General features: G+C 37.5%; 1 pseudogene across 1 annotated transcript; it reads left to right on the plus strand.

Moving 5' to 3' along the window:
- The first annotated feature begins 1,218 nt into the window (after nucleotides 1–1,218).
- On the plus strand, nucleotides 1,219–3,339 carry LOC104588318 (beta-1,6-galactosyltransferase GALT29A pseudogene; annotated as a pseudogene). Its single transcript, XR_016077058.1, has one exon. The product of XR_016077058.1 is annotated as a beta-1,6-galactosyltransferase GALT29A pseudogene (transcript).
- Nucleotides 3,340–7,531: the final 4,192 nt, after the last annotated feature.

Genomic DNA, 7,531 nt, shown 5'->3' on the forward strand with positions numbered 1-7,531 from the left:
AACATTTAAGTTTCAATAATATATTTTTTCCCTACCTTTGCCCTTAAGGCTCAGTTTGGAAATAGTATAAATACAAATATATACAATACAAATACATGCAAAATAATACAAAATATAAGGTTTTACACTCTATATATTTGCATTTGTACTCCTTCCAAACTGAGCCTAAATTCTTCTACTATGAAATTTGATGATATGAATACATACATCCAGACATACATGCATGAATGTGATGGACTATGCTGATATAAAATGCATGCACACATGCTAGAATGGATCGTTTTTTATACCAAAAAGAATTCTTCCACTAAGCTATATATTTTTTTCACCAAAAATTATATATACATAAATGTATATACTAAGGCTTGAACACAACTCACCACATGAAAGAGAAAAATTCATCCACTAAGCTATAATACTATAATTTAATGAAATAAATGAATGTGTATTAAGTTTTAATTTTCTAAGCCCATTTTATCAACATTTTCTTATTAATATTTTATTAACCAAAAAATTAAATAATTGATTGATCACTTAAATTAAAATTCTACCATTTCTCAAATTTTTATTGACATTTTTACGTTTCTCATACTCTGACCTTGACTAGCATCAACAAATGAGTTCCATTTTGGAAAAAAGGAAAGCTAAGGATATAATTGGAAATAAATAAAGAAAAAGGAAGCTGGAAGTAAAAAATTGGAAGTTTGAGACCCACGAAGGAAAAAGAAGAACTTAAGACTTAGGCCGTATTTCGTGTTTGTAAGTTTGTACAGTTGTACTACCATATAAAAATACTTTAAAAAGGTCCATCCAAACAAGGACTTAATCCATACATAATGTGTCGGCTCATTTTAGGGAGTCGTTTTGGTGGAATTATAAAAATCATTCAAATTGCAGTTGCAAGACAAACAACAAAGTCACAAATTTTGGAGATTCCAATCACTCCCCTGTAACATATTGCCCGAAAATCGAAAGATCCGGGTACGGTTCGGATCATACCATAAGATGTCGGACATCCCTGACCTCACTCTCCCAACGTACACGTGAAGGCATCCAAAGACTTTCTATTTTCAAATAATTTTCAAAAGATCCCACATAAATTAAGCGTTTCTCAAAGTGGGGTCTCGACTCTCGAGTCCGAGTGTCCGACTATCTTGCGCTCCCAGCTGCTCATCCAACGGTCCATAAATAGGTAAAAGCAGCATAAAAGCCTAGATTACAAACCACGTTAAATTTCTAAAGATGATCAAAAGCCTGTAACGGTTTTCACGTTTCTCTGGAACAACACAGCCACAGCTCTTGGGCGAAGCTAACAAACCTTACAGAACCAGCTCTCAGCTCCAGCTGCAGCTTCCAGTCCAGGCGCTTTTGCGGGTTTTTAGGGTTTAGGATCTGCTCACAATGACAGCTCCATTCTCTTCCGAGTAAGAAACGAGTTGAAATCGTCCTGAGAGAGATCTGATCATTCCTTTGTTCTCTTCCAATCCCGTTCCTTCAGCTTCCATATTTTCTACTCCATCCTAAGGCTTAAGCTCGATTATTATCCATTTTTTGTTCACTTTGTGAGGTCTACTTAATTCTCCAATTAGAATTCCCTGTATTCTATTTCTACGATTTCGTTTGAGTTATGGAGAAATGGCGAGGTTCCCGCTTCAAGATCTGTGGTTTGTTCTTCGAATCAGGGCTCGACGAAATTTATATACTATAATCGAAAGGGTTTTTGGTCATTTACGTGTTTGGAGTGGGGCGAAGGGCTTCCCTCTTCCATGAGAGCGTTTGTGAAAAATGGCGATGTCTCAGATTCCAGGCATCTGGTTAAGTTCTGTTGCTTTGTTGCACCAAACTTAGCGACTGTGTTGGAGCGGTCTCCGGATTTCCCCGCTTCGATGAAGAGGTCTCTTCGTCCACTGTTCAGTCTCCTTGTCCTTGCCGTGATTGTCACTATATTGAGCTGCAGGACCGCAGTTCGCCGGAGTTTCGGTGCTTTTCAGCTGGAAAATGGTGTGTCGATGAAACTAGCATTGCCGGTTTTTAACTCGACATTGCTTAAGAACGCGGCCATTGATATGGGAGAGGCGCATGTCAAGCAAGAGGTTGAGCAGCTGCTTGAAGGGAACTTTGGTAGCGCAGCAAGGGGCCGTTCAATCTCATCGTGGCAGCGTTCGCATCAATTCGACATTCGAAGCAGACCCTCTAGTAGCAGAATACCAGCCCAATTGCGCTCTCCCAGGTACTACAGGCTCTGGTCGGAATTCCGGAAAGTCCTCCGTGATTGGTTCAGGAATAAGCGGTATCAACCCGAGATCATGTCGGAGTTGATCAAACAGGTAAAAAGGCCAGTCGATAGGCACTATGGGCTTGCTGATTCCGACCGTCCCTATGCTTCTTGTGCAGTTGTCGGGAACAGTGGAATTTTGCTCAAGGCAGAGTATGGAGAGTTCATTGACAGCCACGAGTTTGTCATCCGACTGAACAATGCCAGGATCGAGGGGTTTCAACGCAATGTAGGGTCAAAAACCAGTATCTCATTCGTGAATAGTAATATCTTGCATCTCTGTGCCCGGAGAAATGGCTGCTTCTGCCACCCTTATGGCGAAAAGGTCCCAGTCATTATGTACATTTGCCAACCAGTGCATTTCTTGGATTACACTCTCTGCAATTCATCTCATAAAGCTCCATTGCTAGTTACAGATCTCCGGTTCGATGTCTTGTGTGCTCGTATTGTCAAGTACTATTCCATGAAAAGCTTCCTAGACGAGACAGGGAAATCCCCTGAAGAATGGGCACCTGCCCATGATGGTAGCTTGTTCCATTATTCTTCTGGTATGCAAGCTGTCATGCTAGCACTGGGAATTTGCGACAAAGTTAGTATGTTTGGTTTTGGAAAATCAGTTCAAGCAAAGCATCATTATCATACCAATCAGAAGGCAGAGCTTCATTTGCATGATTATGAAGCAGAGTATGCCTTTTACAATGATTTGATTGAGAGACCACGGGTAATACCGTTCCTTTCTGACAAATTCAAGGTTCCTCCTGTGGCCATATATTATTGAGCTGTTAATAGTTAACTTTTCAGGGTTCCGTGGAATCTGTTCACTAGTCATCAAGTTCTAGTTGTTTGTTGAAGCTGTAATAGTAGTTTCCTACGACCCAAAAGGAAATGAGAAGAAATTTGAAGTATTTTGTGGTCTGGAAACTTAATTTAAATGTTGTCATTAAGTGGCAAGAAATGCTGTAAAGGAAAGAATGCTACTCCCAAATTTAGACTGGGATAAGGATTTCTGTAAAAGAAAGACTTTAATTTACGAAGGATAAATCACATCTCATGTGTGCTACCAATTCTTGCTGGTTTTCTACTCTTAACAGTAATTGGGGCATCCTCAGGATTGATTTCCCCAAAAATCTTCAATTCAAAGTACTTATAATGTGTTCACATGATTTGAATTTCAAATTAGAGCCATGATTACTTACCAAACATACTAAGACATTGATTACCAAATATATTAATTTGTATACCTGTATTTCAATGTACAATGGGAATTCTAGTGTCAATTATACTAAATGTATATCTTAACGGTGTTCTAGTTCCTACAGAATTTTAATATCTTACATTAAAAAGGTGGAACCCTATCAGTTTATGTAGTGTACTGGGCATATTTCAATATGGATCACTAAAGTTGTTTTTTTGGGTCCTAAGGTGAAATATGGAACTTAACTTTTCTTGTTTAATCTTCAGCTTACGTTATCCATTAATAGGATGGATCCTCCACGGGAAAATTGATGTTAACATGTACAACTGGAAAATTACTCAAATATGTAAAGGGAAATGAAGAGGAGTAATTTATCTTTGTTTCTTGACATAGTTGAGAGCTTATATTTGTTCTATTCTAAAGTTGAAAAAAATTGTGAGTTACTGCTTTTGCATCCTTGCATTTTATGGATAGAGAAGCTGTTCTATGGATTTTTCACCTTCCATCTGTCAAATAACTGAATTACCATACCTCTTGCATAGTTTTTGTACCTGTTTGTCATATCCATGGTCCATGGTTAAACTTGGTACACTTAATCCACGTTCTGAGCTGAATTCCTCTAAAAAATAGAAAAAAGAAAAATGAAAAGGTCTGTCCAAGCAGGTTTTATGCCATAGGTTCCATAATGATATGAGATCTGTCTCATCAACCAAAATTAGTTTCCCAAGTGTCATACTGTTTGTTACATTCTGTGTAAACTGGCTGTGAACATGTAGTTGAGCTTTTCCTCACAGGATATGAATATGTTACATCATTGTCATCATCCATGCCTTATGCCAACTATATGGGGTCGGCTACATGAATCCTGTTTCGCCAATCCGTTCTATTTAAAGCCATATCCACTGTTAAATTGTTAATGGTTAAATCATTTCTTACTACTATCCATGTCCTTATTTGAACAGTGATTGAATGATATATACTGTGAATCCATATTTAGAACCGTCAAAGATTGCATTTAACATTACTTGCATATGAAATTCTTTGGAGACACCATGACCTAAAGAACTTTTTTGTACATTGTCTATGTCAATAAACAAGTATAACTGCAGTGATGTATGTGTGTATTCAGGTGTAGTTAACCTTCAGATTGATGTGGATGGTGGATTCAAGGCCACTGACCAAATTGCATATGAAATTGCATGTACATATGTTCCCTACCTAAGTGTGCTCAGAAACATGGACTGGAGTGGGATGAGAAATGGTGGAACATCCAATCTGAAAAGCTCCAGGGTATAGAACCATGCTAGAGTGTACACACGTGTCTGGGTTAAGGAAATTAATGGAATTACTATACATTTATAGCTGTTTACTTATTTTAAATGATTTATTTAACTTATCAGTAATTTATTTTATTGGATAGCATATATCTTCCATAGGCATAAGAATATCTTATTAACAATATAAGAGAAAGTGTGAGTGGATTAGCAAAATTAAAGGGAGAGAGTGACAAGAGAGGGGGGATAACTTATGGGAATGATAAGGGGCTGTTTGTGAGAGATGTTTGAAATGTGAGAGTGGTCTTTAGAGGGTTCTCATGTGTGCCCACTCTAAAGCTGTTTAAAATATTGGACTGGCCCCAAGTGAGATAGTTTTGAGAACCAAGTCCCTATCATTGGAAGCAAATTGAAATATAATTTGTATTTTAGTTATGTTTTTACTTAAAGAATAAATGGGCTGATGATGACATATCTCTGCTTTCGACCAAGCTGCACGGGTTGAAATCTCCCAACTGTCAAAATATAGTTAGGTGTTGGAACAAGGGATATTAATGATGAAAGGGGATTATTGTTTCCTTGGACATTATTTTATAAGAAATAAAAGTACACACACTTTAGGCCGATTGGGGAATCTTCATCCTCAACATAGTTTCTCAATACTCCTTTTTCTTATTACTGGTAGAAAAAAAAAATTGTTATTATGGTTGATGAGGTCTAGGTTACCCTTTATGGGGAAGGTTTCTGGGCCCAGTACAGGAGCTCCTGTTGAGATTTTTCAATATTTCTAAATAAAATGATCTATACTCGGTGTTTGTAATCATTTGCTACCAGTTTGTTATGTTGAGTTCATATTCTTCCATTTTGAACTATTTTGGTTTTTCTCTTGCAGAGGGTTTTAACTTCATGAAGCTCTTCCAAGTTCTAGGAACACAAACCTTTAAAACCAGTAACCTAGTTCTGTATTGAAATTGTGAGCATTTAAATGAAGCTTCCTTTAACACCATTGTTATCTTAACCTTCCAAACTTGAACTGTGCTTTTCTTAAGATAGGCTTTTGAGAACCTCTGTCGCTTTGAGAAATATATACTATATTTTGATATGGAGTTGCTCAAGATCAAGTTTATTAATTACAATGAGTCTGAATACAAATGACTCTCAAACTTGATGTCATTGACCTCTTACATTTTTCATACCAAAGTTGGATCTGTTGTGCATTGAGGCGAATCACCAAAACCAAGGAGCTCGTACATGCGTGTAAGACTTACACACAAGAGCTGGACACTACCTTTAACCCAAAAGCTTAGCAATTAGGTTGTGTCATCTCTCATTTCTTTCCAATGTGGGACTCTACATTCCATACACTCACACGTGCATCCCAACAAGATCGATTTATAAAATAGGATTAACCACTTTGGCAGGGAAAAGGTAGTAATAGTGTAGATAATATACACTAGTGTCCTCTTTTAGTTATTGTTTCTTCATCTGCTTGTGTTTTGAATCTGATAGGCACAGAAATGAGAAACATAGCAACAATCCCAAATTCCAATCACCATACTTTGATTAATAGAGATAGATTGTAAGCAAGGCACTGAATATGACTAGAAGAAGAGTGGCACAGGTAGAGGTTGAGACGAAAACAAATGATAAAAAACACTATCCATTTATGTTTGTATCAGCTTTTTGTTGTCTGTGTGTTCTACTGATGCAATTGAACCGTTATGTTGTTGTTGCAGACATGATTTTTTTTTTCCCTTTTTGGGTGGGGAATGGGGCTGGAAAAAAGTTCAGTTTCCATGGGGTGTGATATTCCATCCAGACAGATAGGTGTCCAGGTCTTAAATAAATTGTGATTTAAGGGATAGAATAGAGCTAAGCTGTCCAGAAGTTGCAGATTAAAGACTCATAAGCTGCAATGTGGTAATCAAGCTTATGCTATTGGATGGGAGACTCGTTAGGAAGAATTTTGGTGTACTGTGTTGCCATGTATTGTACAGTTTGTTAAATGGATCATAAAGGCCGGAGTGAATGAATTCTACTTTTATGTAGGAGGATGTTAAACTCTAGAGTTATGGGGAAAGAGAAATATGAACGTATAAAATACAAAGTCATCTCAAAACCAGGAAATCAATTACATCCTTGCAAAGTAAAGCATATTATCCTTATATTTATGCGGTGGTCGAACACTAAAATAGAAGTCTATTCTGAAGTTCTCTATGAATGCCTGAATTATTGTCATATAATTAACAGCAAGATAATTCTCTAGAACTCAGGTTGCAGATTTGCAGGTCATGTGCTAGTGCATGGACAATTGTACAAGCACGGCAATATGTCTTCTAGGATCTTCTAATTCTGAACCACGCAAAATGCTCATGGCTTGGTTTGATTGCATCTGGTTTCTATTGAATTACCTTAAATTACATTGTTAATCCTCTAGTTGTTGAATTTTTAAATTGCAGTCATGTCTATACCAGTAATTACTCTTCATTTCAATTCCTCTCTCTCTTTCAGTAGGCAAGGTGCTGCTCTGATGGTCTTGAATCCATAACATCTCAGATCCCCATAGAGAACCATCTGCAAGACAGTGTTTGTTCCAGTGCTGGGAGTAGTTGTGGTAGTGGTGGCACCGAGCACTGAGTAGATTTGTTCTGACCCTAATGATCTGGATTCCCAACCTGACCAAATGCAGCCCCAACAGTTACAAGATCCGCATATGAAAAAAAAAGGCAGGGTGAAAAGTAAAAATTAGGCCTTGTTCGCTTTTCGGTAAGTTACCCATATTCTTTT

The sequence above is a fragment of the Nelumbo nucifera genome, chromosome 6 (genome assembly GCF_055504915.1).
Source record: "Nelumbo nucifera cultivar China Antique chromosome 6, China Antique-T2T, whole genome shotgun sequence".
Lineage (NCBI taxonomy): Eukaryota > Viridiplantae > Streptophyta > Magnoliopsida > Proteales > Nelumbonaceae > Nelumbo > Nelumbo nucifera.